Source organism: Anabrus simplex, chromosome 1 (assembly GCF_040414725.1).
Source record: "Anabrus simplex isolate iqAnaSimp1 chromosome 1, ASM4041472v1, whole genome shotgun sequence".
Taxonomy (NCBI): Eukaryota; Metazoa; Arthropoda; class Insecta; order Orthoptera; family Tettigoniidae; genus Anabrus; species Anabrus simplex.
This window is the reverse complement of record NC_090265.1, coordinates 1,597,951,528-1,597,973,952: the sequence shown is the minus strand read 5'-3', so window position 1 is coordinate 1,597,973,952 and position 22,425 is coordinate 1,597,951,528. Positions and strand designations below refer to the sequence as shown.

Genomic DNA, 22,425 nt, shown 5'->3' with positions numbered 1-22,425 from the left:
GTTCCCGAACACTCGATCTGGTGGCAAAAAGCTATGACCTCGAATAGGAAAGTAATGTTCAACTGATGTGAAAACTTTAGACTTTTCGAGGAAACGTGCCACAGATGCTAATAAAATATTATTCTTATTTTGGGATAGAGTCTGAAAATAGCCCGAGTTTTTTATATCTAGCCCCTTCCTTGCGAAGATTATTTTCTAAGTGCTCAAGATAGTCTTTTACACCCGAAGCTATTTCATTCACTCCACGACCCCCCTTTGTCTCCAACCACGTATAAAAGAAAACTTTACTTTTGTCCAGTCACTTTTCATTTGTCATGACACAAAGATTATATAACCATGCTTGTCTCAAGTAAAATGCTTCCCCTATAGATACTTTAGGAATGGGTTGATTTTATTGCATGTCAAATATAACATCAACATGACTATCATCCTTTTCTTTAAGTATGGCAAAAAATGTATTAGCTCGTGCTTTGGGTAATTTGTAATCAATACGAGCCTTGTTCCTTACAACGTCATTTTTCGTATCTTTAATTATCAATAAAAGTTCTTTACACCTCGAACATGTATCTGAGTGTGGATTCCCAAAACCTAAATTGAATTTCATATAGAAAAGTTGCTTGTACTTTGAGATTGAACATTTTGATTTCCCTTCTAAATCTCTTTCTTTGCAGAACTGAATGTACATTTTATTGATATTAAGGTCCGGATACTAACATTCATACATTTAAAAAAAACAATGGAATCTTGTATGTCAGCAAAATATCCAGCAGTCTAGCGACGTTTGCTGTAATGAGCGAGTTTGGGTATACCGCATATCGTAGTAATGAGCGAGTTCTGGGAAAACGACCCAGATTTAACGGCTTGTTGTGATGACAATAAACAACTTTTGCTAAAACCAGTTTAAGGACATGAAAGCCAAGTGACCTAACATCCATGTCCCATATATAACTCAATTCACTCCATTTTTGCAATGAGCGAGTTTTGAAAAAACGGTCCTCAGTTGCCTTCTGCCCCCGAGAAAAATTTCGAGTCGATTACTGATAATCCAATTCAAAGGTTGGCACCTCTGCCTGATACTCTTTTTTTTTTATGTAAGCTAAGTGAACTTCAGGGCCATGTACCTCTCCAGAAGTTTAAGTCTAGTTTCTAAATTTTTCGTCTTCCTAGTGGGGAAATGAACCCATGTCCTTTCGGATGAACTGAGCTCTCCTTTACCGCCTTGTCTAGGTAGGGCCGTCCCTCAATATAATGGGGAAGAAACATGGAATTCATAGTATAGTAACCAAATTCAGAACTAGAGGTTCAGTTCTGGGCATGAAATTTATGATAGGAGTGTGTATGTATGTTCTTCCTCAGCCTGAAAGCTGGTTGGATCCTCAACAGCTCCATAATCAGCTGTCGAAGATGGCCTAGTCATCACTGAAGGAGTGTGCTTAGGAAAATGAGGAATGGGGTAGTTTTCCATTGGTTTCCTCATTGAGCCAGAAGTTGCTATTACATATCAGTCTGCCAAGCCCACTGAAATGCACCAGCCGAGTCTATGAGCAACATTTTCACACCAATCATTGCTTGGAGTGGCTGCATAAGGAATGGCACTACTAGCATCACTCATATCTCGGTCACTTTCATATTGTCAAAGCCAAGGATAAGACTGAAACAGATCAATGAAAGTAACAAAATTGCTCTAGCCCGTACCAGAAAATATAGTGCTCTGTAAACACTAGGTCTCACCATCAAAAGCTTGATATTGGTGGTTGATTCAAATGATTGCTGTGTAAATCTCTTTCAGCTACAGATTAACATAGAGTGTTCAGCTTTACTGCTGTACTGCAGTACAACACATTACATAATTACAAACTTAGTTTGTACTCAACTACAGAAATTATTCATGGGCATTGTTTGGAATAAGAATGCGTGTGTATCTACTATGTGTTTCTGATCATGTACAGGTCATGTGTGGGCTGCTGTATGGTGCAAAGCCATCCCAATACTGTGCGTAGAGTAGCATAGGCTTTCACTAGCTGGCATATATAACAGTTGTCTTCTGACTGCATCAGTGTTGCTGATAATAGGAATTTCTGGGTGGCTCAAGAGACCAATTCTAAAACTTCAGTCTCTGCCACAATGCTGGAACATACAATGAACCTAAACTCCTTGCTGTTGAAGAGTTTAGCAGGTATTCATTGTCTGATATTCTCATTCTTTTCTACAATCTCTTTTATTGGATTCAAAACCTTTGTGGCTGTTCTTCAAAATACTGTGAACCCTCATGGACAATATGTTGCTATGTCAGCTAATCAGATCTGTTTCCTCTCAGTTGCCAATGTCAATTTGAAACTTCTTCATATTACAAGTACATGTTATAGAAGATTCCTATATCCATTTCTGTGGTCCCCTCTGATTGCATTGTCCATCCTTCAGTTGAAAATACAGTACATTATTTGCTTTGGAGGCCTGTTAGAATTCACGTGACTTGGCTGACCCATTGAGGTTGATATTTACAAGTCTTTCATCCGCAAGTCAGTGTTTGTATCATTATGGCATTGTAAGTATATAGCTTGGTCTGAGGCAGTGGTCGTCAAAGACCCTTCTGAGGAGAAGATAAACCACCACACTAGTGCATCTGAGGTGATGGTGCTTTTCAGCTTCTATTGTGGCATTTGTCGAGAAGTGGTTGCCAAGGTAAGGAAAGTGTTTGATATTTTGCAGAGTTTCACCAGTGACTATGATAGGAGGAGTTGTCTCATTGAAGGTGGGTGTAATCTATATATATAAAATAAGAGTTTTGTCTGTACATTGCTCAGAATTTTAAAATGATGGTATTTCTGTATCAGTCATGTTCACAGTAACAAGGAAATGCACTTTATAATTTTCTGTAGAGAGAGAGAGATATATATATATATATATATATAGAGAGAGAGAGAGAGAGGGAGAGAGAGAGAGATAGATAGAGATAGAGAGAACGAGAGAGAGAGAGAGAGAGAGAGAGTGTGTGTGTGTGTGTGTGTGTGCGCGCGCGTCACAAGAAAACGGCTATAGAGAATTTAATGAAAATCGGTATGCATAGTCGGGGAATAAGTCGCTACAATCTAGGCCATAAATGATTTTATTCACGCTGAGTAAAATGGTAGTTTAGGGTAAGATCTAAAATTTAATTCTCAAATATTTATGTTATTAGTGGCCGTATCTTAATGAAATTCAGTATGCAAAGTCGGGGAATAAGTTGCTATAATCTAGGCCTTAAATAATTGTATTCACGCTGAATAAAATGGTAGTTTACAGGAAGTCCTAAAATTTAATTCTCAAATATTTGTGTTATTAGTGGTCATATCTAAACGAAAATCAGTAGGCGAAGTCGGGGTACAAGTCGCTACAGTCTAGGCCATAAATAATTGTATTCACGCTCAGAAAAATGGTAGTTTAGGGTAAGATCTAAAATTTAATTCTCAAATATTCATGTTATTAGTGGTCCTTACTTAATAAAAATCGGCATGCAAAGTCGGGGAATAAATCGCTATAATCTAGGGCTCTGTTCAGGATCAGAATTCAGGACAGGTGTCTGTTAGAAATCGGTACGAGTCACTGCAGGTAGAACAACCGAGGGAAGATGAGGAACAGGGAACTGTTGCTGAGATGTGTGGAAGTAGGAGGAAGGGAAAAGGTAGGAAATGGAAATGTAGTGTAGTGGAAAGGAAAAGACAGGTGGAACAGGGTCATGGGAGGGACAAAAGGGAGGAGGAAGTAGCTTCTGCAGCAGTGAGAGAAGATAGGGCTGACCAGGAGGGGAGGGGATCAAATGAGGTGGGTAGGGTTGAGGCTCTGGTCATGGGGGATTCCATCGTTAGACATGTGGGGAAAGTGTGTGGAGGAAAGGGAACCAGGGTAGAGTGTTATCCAGGAATTAGATTGAGGCAGATGTTGAGGAAATTAGAAGAGAAGGAAGAGGGAAAGGAAAAGGTGGTAGTGTTTCACATTGGTACTAACAACGTAAGGCAAGCAGGTATAAGTACCAACATAGTTGGGAATGTGTGGGATCTGGTAAATGCAGCACGGATGAAGTTTAAGGAAGCGGAGATTGTTATCAGTGGAATACCCTGGAGGAGGGATACTGAAGGTGATTGGGGATTTAAATGAGACTATTGAGTGGATATGTGGGAAACTGGGAGTGAGATTTCTAGATCCTAATGGGTGGGTAAGAGACAGGGATTTGCACCCAGATTGTCTTCGCTTAAACCGCAGTGGTACATATAATTTAGGAAACTTGTTTAGAAGGGTTATAGGGAGGTACATTCAGGGAAACGGGGTGGCCTAGGGAGCGCTATTAAGCGAACAGGGAACTGGAAATCAAGTAGGGATGACATAAAAATGTTAGTGCTCAACTGTAAAAGCATTGTAAAAAAAAGGAATCGAATTAAGAAATTTAATAGATATATACTTACCAGATATTGTAATAGGAGTTGAATCATGGCTGAGAAATGATATAATGGATGCAGAGATATTCTCACGGAACTGGAGTGTGTTCAACAATGATAAAGGTGTTTTAATTTATTCCACCTATTCAATACTTATATTATCACGTATAGTTGTTACATAATTAAATTCTTAGTTACATGGGACATGTTTCGCCCTCAATTAAGGGCATCTTCAGCCTAAATACAATAATCAAAAATACAACTAAATTAAAAGTGGACATTAAATACAACCATTAAGAAATTCCATTGACTTGTGTGACATTTTGCTTGGATTTGGCGTACTTCCAAACCAGATGATGTGTTCGTATGACGTAGTGAATATGTTCCCGAATATTCCGACAGATAAAACTGTTAATATCATTCATGATAATATTTGTAAACACAGTAATCTTAGTAAAATGGAAGTAGAAGAATTCACTAGATTGTTAAAGTTCGTATTAGACAATAACTACTTAACATTTAACAATAATATTTATAAACAGAATGGATTAGCAATGGGTGACCCAATATCGGGCATCCTTGCCGACATATTTATGGATTCAATCGAACACAATGAAATAATAGCAAAAATTAAAGGAATAGATTTATGGTTGAGATATGTAGATGATACATTTGTAATCATAAACAAAGATGTCACTAATAGTCAAGAAATCTTAAATAAATTAAATGAAATCGAACCTAATTTGAAATTCACGAAAGAGGACGAAGTCGATAACTCATTGAATTTTCTAGATATAACAGTTACGCGTAAGGTTAACACTTTTGATTTCCAAATATTTAGAAAACCGACACAATCATCTACAACTATAAACAATTCCTCTTTACACCCGAGTTCGCATAAACAAGCATCTTTTCACAGTCTAATTTATAGAGCATTTAGAATCCCTCTATCTCCCATGAATTTGAAGAAAGAATTGAATTATATTAGATACCTCGCTAAACAAAATGGTTTCAAAATAGAAATGATCAACAAATTAATCAATAAAATTAAGAACAAATTATCTACGAATCTGATACCAGAAAAGACCAAAAAAACTGAGTATGCTACATTCACTTTTAATAATCCAGCTATACACCAGATTACTAGCGTATTCAAGAAACATAATTTTAATATAGCTTTTAAAACTACTAATACTAACCAGTCCATATTCTTTAATCATAAAAAAGTTAATTATGATAAGAATCGTTATTTAGGATCGGGAGTATACAGACTTAAATGTACTCAGTGTAATTTTTCATATGTTGGACAGACTGGGAGAAATTTTATGACAAGATACATGGAACATGTTAACGCGGAAAAACATAGGAAATACTCAGCGATGAGTTTGCATATGAGGGAGACTGGCCACAGATTTGAATCCATAGAGAAAGACTTAACGATAATTAGAAACATACAAAAAGGAAGAATGCTGAATGAATTAGAAAGTTTATACATCTATTTAGATCAGACGTACGATAAGCAAAAGAATCTCAATGAAACCACGGACAATAAAAGTATGTTACATGAATTAATGCCGAAATTATTAAAGTCAGTTAGTTCGAATAAATTTAGGATACCTAATATATTTAATTCTTCAAACCCTAATACTCCTCCCATACCTACAGATATTAGGCCTACTTCCAGCAATGCAGTTGACTCCGCCCCTTTGTCAGCCTCGTCACATTTGACTCCACCCATCCTCTCCTCCCTTCCGCACTCCCCTATTCCTTCCCCTCCGAGTTCGCTACCGCCTCTGCAGCACAGTTATAACACCAGACTTAGAGCCAACAGACGGGCAGCAACCAACTCAACAGTAGTTAAGAAATAACAACTTCCACTTACATGTAAGTCCTCATCTGTTTCAAAATTATGTAAGACTGAATTCTCTCCTTACGTTCAATTTCTTATTTCTTCTTTTCCTTCTCTTACAGAAAACTTATTTCTGCATCTGTTGACATTTTCTGGCAAGGATTCAGCCATTTTATTACCTACCGGTGCTAACGGCCTCTTACAATTTTTCAATAGATGCTTCATCCTTACTTACTACGAATTTCATCAACGGCCTTGAAAAGATTGTATTCATGACAATCAAGTTTATGCTTGTGTACACGCCCTCATGTCGTTGGCTTTTTATTACTACCACTTTGATTTTCCAATATTTTATATGAACTGTTTTAATTCGAATTTTAATAGAAGTTTTAGTCTCTGACAAGATTATAGTTTAATCATAAGACAGTTTTCCATTAGCATCTTTTTATTTTATCATTTTTCACAATTTTATTGTTCTGTATTTTAAGAACAGACTAAACTTTTAACTTCCACTTTTTATTTTAGTTGTATTTTTGATGATTGTATTTAACGTCCACTTTTAATTTAGTTGTATTTTTGATTATTGTATTTAGGCTGAAGATGCCCTTAATTGAGGGCGAAACATGTCCCATGTAACTAAGAATTTAATTATGTAACAACTATACGTGATAATATAAGTATTGAATAGGTGGAATAAATTAAAACACCTTTATCATTGTTGAACTGTTAAATTTTCAATACGGACCTAAAATGAGGTTTATAACATGTAATACTGGAGTGTGTATCATAGAGATAGGATAGGAATGGTAGGAGGGGCGTATTCATTCTGGTGAAAGAAGAATTTGTAAGCTACGAAAAAGTTAAGGATGAAAAACATGAAATTCTGGGTGTGAGACTCTTCTCTAAAGATAATAGGCAACTTGATGTCTTTGGAATGTACAGACCGGGAAAGGGTAGCACTGACGCTGATTCAAAATTATTTGATAAGATAATCAGCTATGTTGGAAATGATGTGCAAAGGAATGTGATAGTAGCAGGTGATCTCAATTTACCAAATGTCAGTTGGGAAGGTAATGCAAACGACAGGAAGCATGACCAACAAATGGCAAACTGGGAAGGGCACCTGATTCAGAAAGTGATAGAACCAACTAGAGGGAAGAATATTTTGGATGTGGTGCTGATAAAACCATATGAGCTCTATAGGGAAACCGAAGTAATAGATGGTATTAGTGATCACGAAGCTGTTTTTGTCCTAGTTAAAAATAAATATGAAAGAAAGGAAGGTATTAAAATTAGGACTATTAGGCAGTACCATGTGCCTGATAAAACAGGCATGAGGGAGATTTTAAAAAGTAACTATGATCGCTGGAAAATGGTAAATAAAAATGTAAACAGATTCTGGGATGGGTTTAAAGACATTGTTGAGGAATTTGAAAATAAGTTTGTTCCTTTAAAGGTGGTAAGGAATGGTAAGGATCCACTATATTATAACAGAGAAGTGAAGAGACTAAGAAGGAGGTGCAGACTGGAAAGAAATAGAGTTAGAAATGGTTATGGAAGTAAGGAGAAATTGAAGGAACTTACTAGGAAATTGAATCTAGCAAAGAAGTCGGCTAAGGATAATATGATGGCAAGCATAATTGGTAGTCATGCAAATTTTAGTGAAAAATGGAAGAGTATGTATAGGTACTTTAAGGCAGAAACAGGTTCAAAGAAGGACATTCCAGGAATCATTAATGAACAGGGGGAGTGTGTATGCGAGGATCTTCAAAAGGCAGAAGTATTCAGTCAGCAGTATGTACAGATTGTTGGTTACAAGTATAATGTCCAGATAGAGGATGTGAGTAACACTAAAGAAGTATTAAAATTTACCTATGATAACAATGACATTTACAGTAAGATACAAAAGTTTAAAACTAGAAAATTGGCTGGAATTGATAAGATTTCTGGGGATATACTAAAGGCAATGGGTTTGGATATAGTACCATATCTGAAATATTTGATTATTGTTTGGTTGAAGGAGCTATACCAAATGAATGGAGAGTTGCTATAGTAGCCCCTGTGTATAAAGGAAAAGGTGATAGACATAAAGCTAAAAATTACAGGCCAGTCAATTTGACATTCATTGTATGTAAGCTTTGGGAAAGCATTCTTTCTGATTATATTAGACATGTTTGCGAAATTAATAACTGGTTTGACAAAAGGCAGTTTGGGTTTAGGAAAGGTTATTCCCCTGAAGCTCAGCCTGTAGGATTTCAGCAAGATATAGCAGATATCCTGGATTCAGGAGGCCAAAAGAACTGTGTTGCGATTGACCTATCTAAGGCATTTAATAGGGTAGATCATGGAAGACTACTGGCAGAAATGAGTGCAGTTGGACTAGGAAAAAGAGTGACTGAATGGGTGTCTATATTTCTAGAAAATAGAGCTCAGAGAATTAGAGTAGGTGAAGTTTTATCTGACCCTGTAATAAGAGGGGAATTCCTCAAGGCAGTATTATTGGACCTTTATGTTTTCTTGTATATATATCAATGATATGTGTAAAGAAGTGGAATCAGAGATAAGGCTGTTTGCAGATGATGTTATTCTGTACAGAGTAATAAATAAGTTACAAGATTATGAGCAGCTGCAGGGTGACCTCGATAGTGTTGTGAGATGGACAGCAGGCAATGGTAGGATGATAAACGGGGTTAAAAGTCAGGTTGTGAGTTTCACAAATAGGAAAAGTCTTCTCAGTTTTAATTACTGCATTGATGGGGTGAAAGTTCCTTTTGGAGATCATTGTAAGCACCTAGGTGTTAATATAAAAGACCTTCATTGGGGTAATCACATAAATATGATTGTTATTAAAGGGTACAGATCTCTGCACATGGTTATGAGGGTATTTAGGGGTTGTAGTAAGGATGTAAAGGTGAGGGCATATAAGTCTCTGGTAAGACCCCAACTAGAGTATGGTTCCAGTGTATGGGACCCTCACCAGGATTACTTGATTCAAGAACTGGTTAAAATCCAGAGAAAAGCAGCTCGATTTGTTCTGGGTGATTGCCGACAAGACAGTAGCATTACAAACATGTTGCAATGTTTACGCTGGGAAGATTTGGGAGAAAGGGGACGAGCTGCTCGATTAAATGATATGTTCCGAGCTGTCAGAGGAGAGATGGCGTGAGAGAACATCAGTAGACGAATAAGTTTGAGTGGTGTCTTTAAAAGTAGGAAAGATCACAATATGAAGATAAAGTTGGAATTCAAGAGGACAAATTGGGGCAAATATTAGTTTATAGGAGGGGGGTAAGGGATTGAAATAACTTACCAAGGGAAAATTGAAATAATTGATAAAGAGATTCAACCTATTCAATACAAAAGAACAAGAAATGTAGTGAATTACATTATTATTTAATAATAAGTAGAAGGGGTACCAGTTTCGACCCTAGTCCAGGTCATCATCAGCCGATTAAAACATGAAAGCAATGCATGGGAAAAGGAGATAAAAGATCAAGTAGACTCCACATCAGTAGAAGAGGCGATAAAATGTAAGTCACTTAAAAGAAAACGGTGCGTAATTTTCTGAGCGGCAGTATGGCACACGCAGTGCTAGGCAAAGTCTTATAATGTTTATGAATAGCGGAGAACGGTTAAATGAGCTAGTTTTTAAACACTGTCAGGCACAAAGTCATATCATAATCGAATACATACGAAGATCCATAATCGTGCAGGAGTTGAAGATGAGTAGATCTATTGAAGTGACTTGCCAGCTCCCGGTGATCAGCACGATATATTTAACATCAGGCACTGTGGTTTCAAACGCTAAAGTAAAATGGAGGATAGCTTGATGATCCAGTAATTTTCTTCGGTTGCGGGAAAGTAAGTATATAGATAAATATAATATAATTCAATATAATTGAATAAGTAATTGTGCTCCTATAGAATTCTTAGAACAGTTGATGTGAAAAAAACATTTGTATTATATATTTTTATCAGCACGACATCCAGGATATTTTTCCCTCTGGTTGGTTCCATCACTTTCTGAATCAGCTGTCCTTCCCATATTAACTTATTTGCCATTTGTTGGTCATGCTTCCTGCCGTTCCCATTTCCTTCCCAATTGACATCTGGCAAATTCAGATCTCCCGCTACAATCACATTTCTTTCCATGTCGTTTCCCACATAGCTAACTATCCTATCAAATAATTCCGAATCCGCGTCAGTGCTACCCTTTCCCGATCTGTACACTCCAAATATATCAAGTTGCCTATTATCTTTAGAAATGAGCCTTACACCTAGAATTTCATGTGTCTCATCTTTAACTTTTTCGTAGCTTACAAATTCTTCTTTCATCAGAATGAACACTCCCCCTCCCACCATTCCTATCCTATATCTTCGATACACACTCCAGTCAGATCAAAATTAGATGGATGGCTTTTCCGGCGTTTGCGTAGGCTCTTCAGAGTCTAGTGTCATACCTAAGACGAAACGCTGGTTAATAGAGCAAACGCCGGAAAAGCCATCCATCTAATTTTGATCTGATTTTTGATATGCTCTATTGGTGGAAAAAGAATCTAATTCCCTTCATGGGAACTTAGAACACACTCCAGTGCCGTGAGAAAATTTCTGCATCCATTATATCATTTGTCAGCCATGATTCAACTCCTATTACAATATCTGGTAAATATATATCTATTAAATTACTTAATTCTATTCCTTTCTTTACAATACTTCTACAGTTCAACACTAACAATTTTATGTCATCCCTACTTGATTTCCAGTTCCCTGTTCCCTTATCACCGCTCCCTAGGCCATCCCGTTTCCCTGAATGTACCTCCCTATTACCCTTCCAAACAAATTTCCTAACTTATATGTACCACTGCGGTTTAAATGAAGGCCATCCGAGCGCAGATCCCTATCTCCTACCCACCCATTAGGATCTAGAAACTTCACTCCCAGTTTCCCACATACCCACTCCATAGTCTCATTTAAATCCCCAATCACCCTCCAGTCTGTATCCCTCCTACTCAGTATTCCACTAATAACAATCTCTGCTTTCTTAAACTTCACCCGTGCTGCATTTACCAGATCCCACACATCTCCAACTATGTTGGTACTTATATCAGCTTGCCTTACGTTGTTGGTACCAATGTGAAACACTACCACCTTCTCCTTCCCCTCCTCCCTCTCTTCTACTTTCCTCAACATTTGCCTCAACCTAATTCCTGGATAACATTCTACCCTGGTTCCCTTTCCTCCGCACACGTTCCCCACGTGTCTAACGATGGAATCCCCCATGACGATGGAATCCTCTTGTTTCACCACACAATATACATATTGATTTGTCTTTCATTCTTGTCCATCCCTTATTCATATATATACCCGTCATCCACCAAATTAGTCCTCTTCTCTCTAACCTATTCACATTTCGTCCTCTTGTATTAACTACTTGATTAATTCTATTAAACATGCTTAGGGTTGCTCTTCTCCTGGAGTCACCTTCAGACTCCTGTGCTTGAATATCTTTAATCCTTTTCATAGTATACCTCCAAAACACTTCATTCCTCCTTTCACACTCCTTCTCCCAATAGTTTTCTAAACCCAACCTATCAGTAATACTTTTAACCTTATCTATCCAGTAATCCCCATACATACTGTTGCTATTGATGCTTTCACGGCCCGTACTTATAGACATGATATAGGCTTTTGGGCTTATGCCGTGTGAAGAAAATAGGATGAAGTGAAATTCTTAATGTTTCGCAGAGAACTATGCTCTGCGTCATCAGAAGAAAATCTCGACTGTCCTTGAGAAAGGCTTCTAAAACAATGAGCTTTGAATTTAGACATTACCCAATAGAAGTGGAAATGGTACGTTCATTCGTCACCAGATGGCTCCTTGGGCGCGGTACAGCGCTAGCGTTCGAAGCGGAAGCTGACGGAACCATCAGAATCAGTCTGAGAGGGTCACATAACATAACAGGCGTACACACATATGAAGGTATGGCATTGACACAAGTCATGTATCTACGTTCCTCATCGCCAGATGTTTCATTCCAGACTTGTATCAATGTCATACCTTCATATGTGCATACGTCTGTTATCTTATGTGACCATCTCAAACTGATTCTGATGGTTCCATCAGCTTCCGCTTCGAACACTAGCGCTGTATCACGTCCGAGGAGCCATCTGGTGACGAATGAACATACCATTTCCACTTCTATTGGGTAACATCTAAATTCAAAGCTCATTGTTTTAGAAGCCTTTCTCAAGGACAGTCGAGATTTTCTTCTGATGACGCAGAGCATAGATCTCTGTGAAACGTAAAGAATTTCACCTTATTTTCTTGACATGGCATAAGCCCAAAAGTCTATATCATGCCCATACCTACTCTTATTTAGGGTGCTGATAAGCTGTCTGCAGGAGTAGACCACCCCCACGCATTTTTAATCTACTCCAGTCACTCAACACTCTCTTCATGATATCGGCCTCTATATACTCATTACACATGACTCGAGCCACTACATTAGCCGTGCAATTGGGAAGGCCCATCACAATTTTACTAAATCTACTGACTATTTGATTTAGTGTAATACGTTCCTTTTCAACTCCCCATATTTCTACTCCATATAACACGCTACTTAATACCACTTCTTTAAACACCATTCTCTGAATATTATAATCGATACCCGGGAATTTATTTTCCAATGTTCTTGTACTTGAAAGTGCTGCTAACTCCCTCCACTTTGCTTGTTTAATTTGACTGGACCATTTACCATCCCTGCTTATACAAACACCCAAATACTCTAGTTTATCCGTCTTCTCTGTTACCTCTCCATTTATCACTCACTTATTCTTTGTCTTCCTTTTCCTGCATACCATCACCTTTGTCTTACGACTATTTATTCTCAGCAACCATTTACTAGCATACTCCGATACCTCATGTATACTGTTTTGTAAACCACTTCCTGTTAGCATCAGCAATAAGATATCATCTGCAAAAGCCTGGGATTTCTTGTTCTCCTAATACAGGACAAGTCCACTTCTTCTCCTCGTGCCTGCCTAGTATGTCATTTATGAATATCAAAAATAGAATTGGAGATAATTTACAACCCTGTTTTTAACCTATATTTCATTCAATGAAGCTACTTACAACCCTTTCCTCTATTCTAATGCTACAATACACTTCCTCATATGTAGCCTCAGTCGCATGTCTCATCTTTTTTAAAATTCCCACCCTATCCAATCTCTCAAGCGGCGCCCACCCTCCTACTCACTGTATCAATGGCCTTTTCAAAATCCACCGCTGCTCATACATATTCCTTCCTTCCTTCCTTCCTTCCTTCCTTCCTTCCTTCCTTCCTTACATTATTTAGGGTGCTGGTAAGCCGTCTGCAGGAGTAGACCACCCCCACCCATTTTTAATCTTCTCCAATCTTCAACACTCCCTTCATGATATCGGCCTCTATATACTCATTACACATAACTCGAGCCACTACATTAGCCGTGCAATTGGGAAGGCCCTTCCTAAAACTACTCTGGTAAATCGATAGTATGGAAAACTCTTCTGCCCAGTTTCTCAACTTGTTCGCTAATATGCCCGTATAACACCTTACTTAATGTGACTAATAAAGTTATGTCCCTGTAGATACTAGGATTATTCCTTACTCCTTTCTTTTTATAAATGCCGTTCTTTATACCAATTGTTATCTTTTATACTTATTTAAACATTATTATTAGTGTAAAATGACCCTCCATAGGCTGTATCTAATCATTAAATAAATAAATAGGATACCTTTTTGCCACTCCTTCAGAAATTTGGCAACTTTGAACACCTTGTTAAATAACTGCACTGTACTCTCCCTCATCAGGCGCTTTTTTTTTTTTTTTTTTTTTTTTTTTTTTTTTTTTTTTTTTTTTTTTTTTTTTTTTTTTTTTTTTTTTGCAGCTTCCTTCCAAAATACATTTGTTATTCCATTCCCACCCTCTGCTGTCCTATTTTTTGCCTTACATAACACTTTCAACACCTCTTCCCCTCATATTTCTTTATCCAGCTCATGACTCCCTACTCTCGTTCACCTTAGCCCCTTTCTCTTCCTTCCACCCATCCTTCCCTCCTAACAGTTTGCGAAAATATTCCGCCCATGTTTCACAGTCAATTTTAGGTTTTACATAACTCTTCTCCCCCCTGTTAATTTTGTTCATTCTCTCGCATACCTTTTCTCCTTGCTTGTTTGTACACTCCCCGTTAATCGTCACTGTTTATTTCTTCTTCCATAACTTTTTCATTTCTATTATTTTTCCCATGTACTCCCTCTTCGGCCTACAAAAATTTTCCCTGTCTTCCCTCCCTCCATGCTTCCTGAACTCTTTTAGCACCCTCATGGCTACTTTCTTCAATTCCTTGCACTCCCTATTATACCAACCCTCTGCCTCTTCTTTCTTTTCCCTCTATATCTTTCTACCTCTGCTACCCTCTTAATGGGGTATTCTAGTAGCTCTACAGCCCTATTCACATTATTACACCTCAAGGCTACTTCACACCTTACCTTAATAATTTGGAAATCATTTTATAAATAATTACCTAGTTTCACTTTTACCTCCTCTATCTATTTATATTTAGTGAGTCTCACACCCTTTTCTCTACCCCTCCTTCCTTGTCTCACCCCATCCCCATACTCCATTCTCCTCAAGTTTATAAATACCGGGGCATGGTGAGATTCAGCTCAGTCCACAGTCCACCATCCATTCAGAAAGTACAGATTACCTGCTGAGCATAGTTCCACCAGTTTCTGCCCATAACCATTTCTCCCTGTATCTTTACTACATCTCTCACCCCTCATAATTACCTTTCTCTGTTTATGATAAACTGAACTTAAACCTCCTATTCTTGCAATCCAGTCTCCCATCAATATCATCCCATCTTCTTCATATTTCTCACTGATCCCGCTAATTTCCTCTATCAGCTCCTCGAAGAAACTATCATTCGCATATACCGAGCCTCTAGGGAGGTTATATAAAAAAGCCTCTTTTGTCTCTCCACCACCGAACTTAATAATAATCATCATCATCATCATCATCATCATCATCATTTCCCTTTATCCAGCTGTACCGGGTAGGGGCAAATATGGTTCCTCTCCACTTTCTTCGGTCTTTCCACCACTCCTCCTCCAACACTGTGTCCCAGTCCAGGTTTCTTTCTATAATGCTGCGTTGGATGGTATCCTTCCATCTCAATCTTGGTCGTCCACGGCCTCTCCTTCCTTGGATTTGCATTTCCATCACCTTTTTTTGGCATTCTTTCGTCGCTCATTCGCTTTATGTGCCCAAACCATCTTAGTCGGCTCTTCTCTATTCTATCATTCATTTTTTCCACTCCAATTTCTTCCCGGATTTTCTCATTCTTTATTTTGTCTCTTCTACTCTTCTGTATCATACTCCTCAAGAACTTCATTTTGGCTGCCTGTATTCGACTATCATCCTTCTTTGTCATTGTCCAAGTTTCTGCTCCGTAAGTTGTTATGGGTACGTAATACATCTTGTACATAGTATCCTTTGCTTCCGTAAGTAAGTAAGTTGCTTTACGTCGCACCGACACAGATAGGTCTTATGGCGACGATGGGATAGGAAGGGGCTAGGAGTGGGAAGGAAGCGGCCGTGGCCTTAATTAAGGTACAGCCCCAGCATTTGCCTGGTGTGAAAATGGGAAACCACGGAAAACCATCTTCAGGGCTGCCGACAGTGGGGTTCGAACCTACTATCTCCCGAATACTGGATACTGACCGCACTTAAGCGACTGCAGCTATCGAGCTCGGTCCTTTGCTTCCGTTGGCACATCTTTGTCCCATAACATGTTTCTTACACTATGATAAAAACAACTTCCAGCTTGAATCCTTTTACCAATCTCAGCATCCAGTCGAGCATTCTCCATTAATTCACTCCCCAGGTATTTAAACGTTTCCACTACTTCCAGGGGCTTGTCTGCAAGTCTAATCTGACCTTTCCCTTCTTTTTGCCCTCTAGTCATAACAAGAGTTTTACTCTTTTCTACACTTATTTTCAATCCACATTCTTCGATCTTCCCATTCACCACATTCAACTGTTCTTAAACCTTCCTGTCGTCTTCTCCCCAAATCACACTATCATCTGCAAATAACATCATGTTCATTTCTCTTCCTCCATATGCTGCTTTTGCTGTTCTCATGATGTCATCCATTACTGTTGTAAACAGGATTGGTGATAGAACACTTTCCTGTCTCAGCCCACTAGTTATTTTGAACCAACTTGTCCTGCCAACTTGTGTTTGCACACAACTACAACATTCCTTATACAATGCCATGATCATTTTTATTAATCCCTGTCCAATTCCTTTTTGCACCAGACTGTCCCAAACTTTCGTCCTGGGGACACTGTCATATGCCTTTTCAATGTCAATGAATGTCATCACCATATCATTCCCGTACTCCCAATGCTTTTCCATTAGTTGTCTCATAATGAAAATGGGCTCTCTTGTTGACCTTCCACTTCTGAAACCAAACTGATTTTCCTGTATCTGATTCTTAACCCTCAACCTTATTCTACTTTCCAGTATCCTTTCCATTATTGTAGCAACATGGGATATTAGAGTAATTCCCCTGTAGTTCTTCAAAACTTTCTTATCACCTTTCTTGAAAATCGGTATGATTATTCCTTTTTGCCAATCCTCAGGGACCTCCTTATTCTCCCAGACATTCCTGAGAACCTGATATGTCCACTGCAGGCCTACAGCTCCAGCTGCCTTTATCATTTCCACTGAAATTTCATCTATTCCAGCAGTTTTTCCATTTTTCATCTTTCTTACTGCCATTTCAATTTCATTCATTGTAATTTCTTTATCCATTTCTTCATCAACTAATTGCCTTTCCTGGTCGTCCATTGAATGACTGTCATCTGTTATTATGTTCAGCAGCTTCTGAAAATACTCTCTCCATCTATTTCTTATTTCTTCTGGCTTTGTTAAAATTATGCCACCTTCATCCTTCACAAATCTGGTGTTTACTTGATCTCTATTTTTGTTTCTTAAGATACCATACAGTAATTTCTTGCTGCCCTGCGTATCATCTCTCAATTTCTGTGTGAATAAGGCCCAGCTTTTCCTCTTTTCTTCCTCCACTACTTTCTTGGCCAAATTCTTTGCCTCCACATATTTTCTTCTACTTTCTTCAGTCTTAGATGTTTTCCACGCTTTCCATGCCATTTTCTTTTCCTTCGCTTTAATCTCTACCCTATCATTCCACCAGTGTGTTTCTTTGTCTTTCACATTTCCTGATGTTCTACCACACACCTTTTCTGCACATCCAACCAGTGCTTCCTTAAATCTTTCCCATTCCTCTTCAACATTCCCCACCTCTGTCCTGGGTACCAAGGGTATTATTTCCCTTTGAAATTCTTCTTTTTTTTTTTTCTTTTTCAACTTCCATACTTTAATTCTTTTCTTAATTGGGGTTTTTCAATCTTTCCAACTTTCAATTTTCCCCTTCACAGCTCTATGATCTCCACCAGAGGCTTCTTCAGGCATGGCTGTTACATCTACAAGGTTCTTCCGGGGTTCCTTCTCTATGATTATATATTCAATCATGGTCTTTGTTCGTCTGTCTCCCCAACCATACCTTGTAATCTTCTGACTGTTCTTCTTCCTAAACTAGGTGTTTCCAACAATCATTTGATTCCTCATGCAAAAATCCACCAACAACTTGCCTTCTGGATTTACATTTCCATATCCAAAGGGCCCTACAACATCTTCCTTTCCTTGTCTTTCCATTCCAACTTGTGCATTTAGATCTCCCATCAATAGTACTTATCTTCTATCTGTCTCTTCACTTCCTCTAAGAAGTCCTCTAGATGTTCATCTATGCAACCAGTTTGTGGGGCATACAACTGAAATAGATCTTTCACGCCATTTTCAAACTGGAGTCTCATCATCATCATCCTATCGCTGATGTACTTTGTATATTCCACATATTCTTGGATTTCTCTTCTAAGTATGATGGCCACTCCATTTTTTGCTTCAGGTCCTCCGCTGTAATACAGCCTGTATCCTTCTCTCAGAGGGATCTCCCCTGTACCCCTCTTCTTGGTCTCGCACAGTCCAAGTATGGCTATATCTTTTTCTATCATGAAGTCAACCAGTTCTTCTGTCTTTCCCGTCAGTGTCAGTACATTTACTGTTGCAATTTTGATGTAGTTTGGTGCTGGTTGCCCATTTTTCACAGTTCCCCCAGCACCTGAAGAGCTGCGTGTCGCTTTTAGTAGGGGACGCCCTAACCTTTTCCAAGGCACCATATCTGCTTTGTCCATATAAGCTATTGTTACAATGGGCTTGCCACACCCAAATCACCTCCTCTATCTCATTTTCTATTACTTCAATCAAATCGCATATTTCGTCCTTTATAAATAATTTTATTCCACCTGGATTTCTCTCCTTCCTCCCCTGTTTTCTTTTCATTATGTTCCTTACCCCAACCCCTTTCACAATAGACACTTCCCTACTTCTAACCATGTCTCCAAAAGGGCCACAACATCAAAACTCTCCACTAATTTTACCACCTCGCCATTACCCAATTTGCTTATCACCCCTTCAGTATTTACAAAACCTATCTTCTAACATAGTTATTGCCGGGCTGAGTGGCTCAGACAGTTAAGGCGCTGGCCTTCTAACCCCAACTTGGCAGGTTCGATGCTGGCTCAGTCCGGTGGTATTTGAAGGTGCTCAAATACGACAGCCCCGTGTCGGTAGATTTACTGGCACGTAAAAGAACTCCTGCGGGACTAAATTCCGGCACCTCGGCGTCTCCGAAGACCTTAAAAAGTAGTTAGTGGGACGTAAAACAAATAACATTATTATTATTAACATAGTTATTTATTCCCCTTTCTGTCCTCTCCCCTCCCTCCCTTGTACTTGTTTCCTTCTCTTACATTGGTCGCTTTACTTCTTGTTACCCTCACCCCTTCTCTTTCAGCTCCCATATCCTCCTTTCTGACCATTTTACCACTCTCTTTACTCTCCTTCCTGTCCTGCCCTTTATTTTTCTTACCCCACAAGTCTTTTAAACTAGGCTTCTTCCCCTACCCAGTCCTTCTCGTCATCATCTTTCTTCTCCTTCCACTGCTCCGCTTGCGTGTGTCGGCTCCAAACCCTCCTCACTCGGTGTTCTTCCCGTTAACCCGTTCCTCCTCTGTGCACTGGACTTCGCTCACTTTGTCACTGTTATTCACTGCTCCGTCATCGCAATCTGCGCTTGTCTCTACCTTCCTTTCACTTTCACCAGCCAACTGGTCACCAGCCTGCTAATGTTTGCCATCCATTTCCTGTAGCTCGTTCACCGACCACCCGCGTGACAATCTTCCATTCCCAACTGCCAGCTGCTGACCTCTAATATATACTCTCAGGCCTTGCTGCCTAGCTGCCCATACATGTTTCCTTAAAATTCTAAATTCTTTACTTGCTTCACTACCCATATCGCTCTTCAACCATACTTCTTCCCCTTTTAAGTTTTCTGCATTTTTTAGCACAATATCCACCATCAGGGTGGATAGTAATGACACTTTAATGAGTCTATTGCCCTTCTTTCTCTCTGTTCTATACACATCATCTATGTCCACCTCGCTAAAGTTAATCTTCATTTTATTTTGCACCACATCCACCACCTTATACATTAGATCCACTTTCTTTTCTCTAGCACCTTCTTGCACTCCATAAATAAAAATATTCTTCCTTCTTCTTTCCTGATCACCATTAGCTCCTTCTCTCTTCACCTTTACCAGCTCCTCTTCCAGGATTTTAATCTTCTTCTTCAACATTTCTATTTCTTTAATGCTCTCCGCCTTCACCTTTTGCTCTTTCATCTCCTCTTTGATGCACTGCTTTATAACCTTAGACTGCTCCTTTATCAACTCCCTTACTTGCTCTGTTTGACATGCCTCCTTCACCACCTCCTTTATTGTCTCAGTTTCTTCCCATCCAAGAGTACCCACTGGGCCTGGACCTGGATTCATCTCCACTCCCCCTGTTGTTAACAACACTGCCACTACCACTGCCACAAGCAGCACTGCTAATATCACCTCTTTCACATCCTTCATCTTCTTATTCTTTACCTCATTACTCAACTATCTGCTCTGCCAACTTCATGTCACAACCCTATGTTGTTGCAAGGTGTTCCGCATTCCTCAGCACTCGCCCAGCACATCTGTACTCTCTGCTTGCTCAATAAAGACTGTGTAGAAATCTTATTATATAAAAATCGTTACTGTGATTCTTAATAAACACGTATAAAATCCATAATTAATTGCCAAACGATTAGTCCTGGGTTCGACATGATCTAAAAATCCCATTTGAAATTGCACAGTGTAATAGATGACACAGAAATGTGCTCAAAATATCTCAAATCTACAGTACATTCACACTCATGTTATTACTTGTGTCTTCACGTAACCTACGGCATTTATTATTATTCATAATAATGTTATTCATAATAATGTAGATATCCCTACACAAGTTCTCTTTCTTAGAATGCGTGATCAAATTGGTCAGAATTACTTTCTTGAAATATATATCTCTCCATTAATAACCTCCCCATTGGGAATAAAATCAAAGAATATTAATCCCAAATCAATGCTGACATTGCACATCAAAGATCCGAATAAATAGTTATACTTTAGTTTATGGGTTGTTGAGCTTCCCCAACGAATGATTATTAAATAATTAGCCATCATGTGCCCTAGTAGCCAACATGTGCTCATGAGAATCATTCCTAACATTTGCTGCAAAAATTCTAAATTCATCAAATGGGTAAGTTCTGTACTGTACATTCAGTTAATTGAATTGAGCATCTTCGCATTTCAGCAATATAACACACTCCTATCTATTTAAATGCTCAACAACAGTCTCTTTAACTAATTTCGATCTCTAGTCATTTCTATTCAAACACGTGATTTTTAATCCCTAATTGATGATTAATAATAATAATAATAATGATAATAATCGTATGGCCTCAGCTACCATGTGCAGACATTTCAATTTGACGCCATCTGGCTGTCTGCTCGTCAATTTTGACATTCCGTTTTACTCTAGGTCCACTAGATGGCAGACCAAGTAAACCGAAATTCTCTTGGGCGTCTATGGCTGAGATTTAATTAATTTTGTCGGGTAAAAACCAAATGTGTCGCCAGAGATCTTTTACATGCCAACATCGTATGACGTGGAGTGTCGAATGGACTTTTCCCGCCCTTCAAAAATCCGACTACCTCTGCCGGGTTTGAACCCGCTATCTTGGGACCCGGAGGCCGACACTCTACGACTGATCCACAGAGGCTGCTATTGATGATTAATAAATTTAGAAGAATGTTTTAATGACATACAACTGGTCTCTAAAGAATGAAATAAATTATATTCAACATTTCACAACAATTGGTTGGACCAATCACTCAAAAATCGTATTAATTAATTTAGTGATTACTTGTCGGCATAGTCTTCGAGTCTTCTTCTTCTTCTCATTATTATTATTATTATTATTATTATTATTATTATTATTATTATTATCATCCCACTTCAAGCTGGGTAGATGTTTCTGGCAAGTCTTCTCCACTTTATCCTATCCTACACATCATCTTCCCTTAATTTCTTCTCCTTCAGATCTTCTCGTCCACCTCCTTCTTCGTCTTCCCCTATTTCTAGTCCCATCCACAGTCATATCCATCACTCTCCTCCCTACATAGCCTTCATCCCTTTGCATAATATGTCCATACCATAGCAGTCTTCTCTCCTGTACTTTCTTAGATGCTTCTGTCACTTCAACTGTTCCTGTGATTTTCTCATTTTTGATGCAGTCCATTCTAGTGACACCACTCATCCATCTTAGCATCTTCATCTCTGCGACATCTAATTTATTACATTGCGCCTTTGTTGTTGCCTAAATCTATGCACCATACAACATGGCTGGCTCACTGCTGTCTTGTAGGCTTTTCCTTTAACCCTTATGCCAAATCTTTTGTCACACAGGATGCCAGACATTGTTTTCCAGTTCATCCAGGCAGACTGCCCTCTGTGGTTAATCTCCGTGTTTAGGTTGCCATCCTTAGACACAAAAGATCTTAAATACTTGAAACCATCCACTGTTTTTAAGCATGTACCATCCATTTCTAACAATT

General features: G+C 38.7%; 1 protein-coding gene across 3 annotated transcripts in view; it reads left to right on the top strand.

Moving 5' to 3' along the window:
* sws (patatin like phospholipase domain containing sws) overlaps window positions 1-22,425 on the top strand; it is an 874,342-nt gene that overhangs the window by 762,633 nt on the left and 89,284 nt on the right. The window lies entirely within an intron of this gene.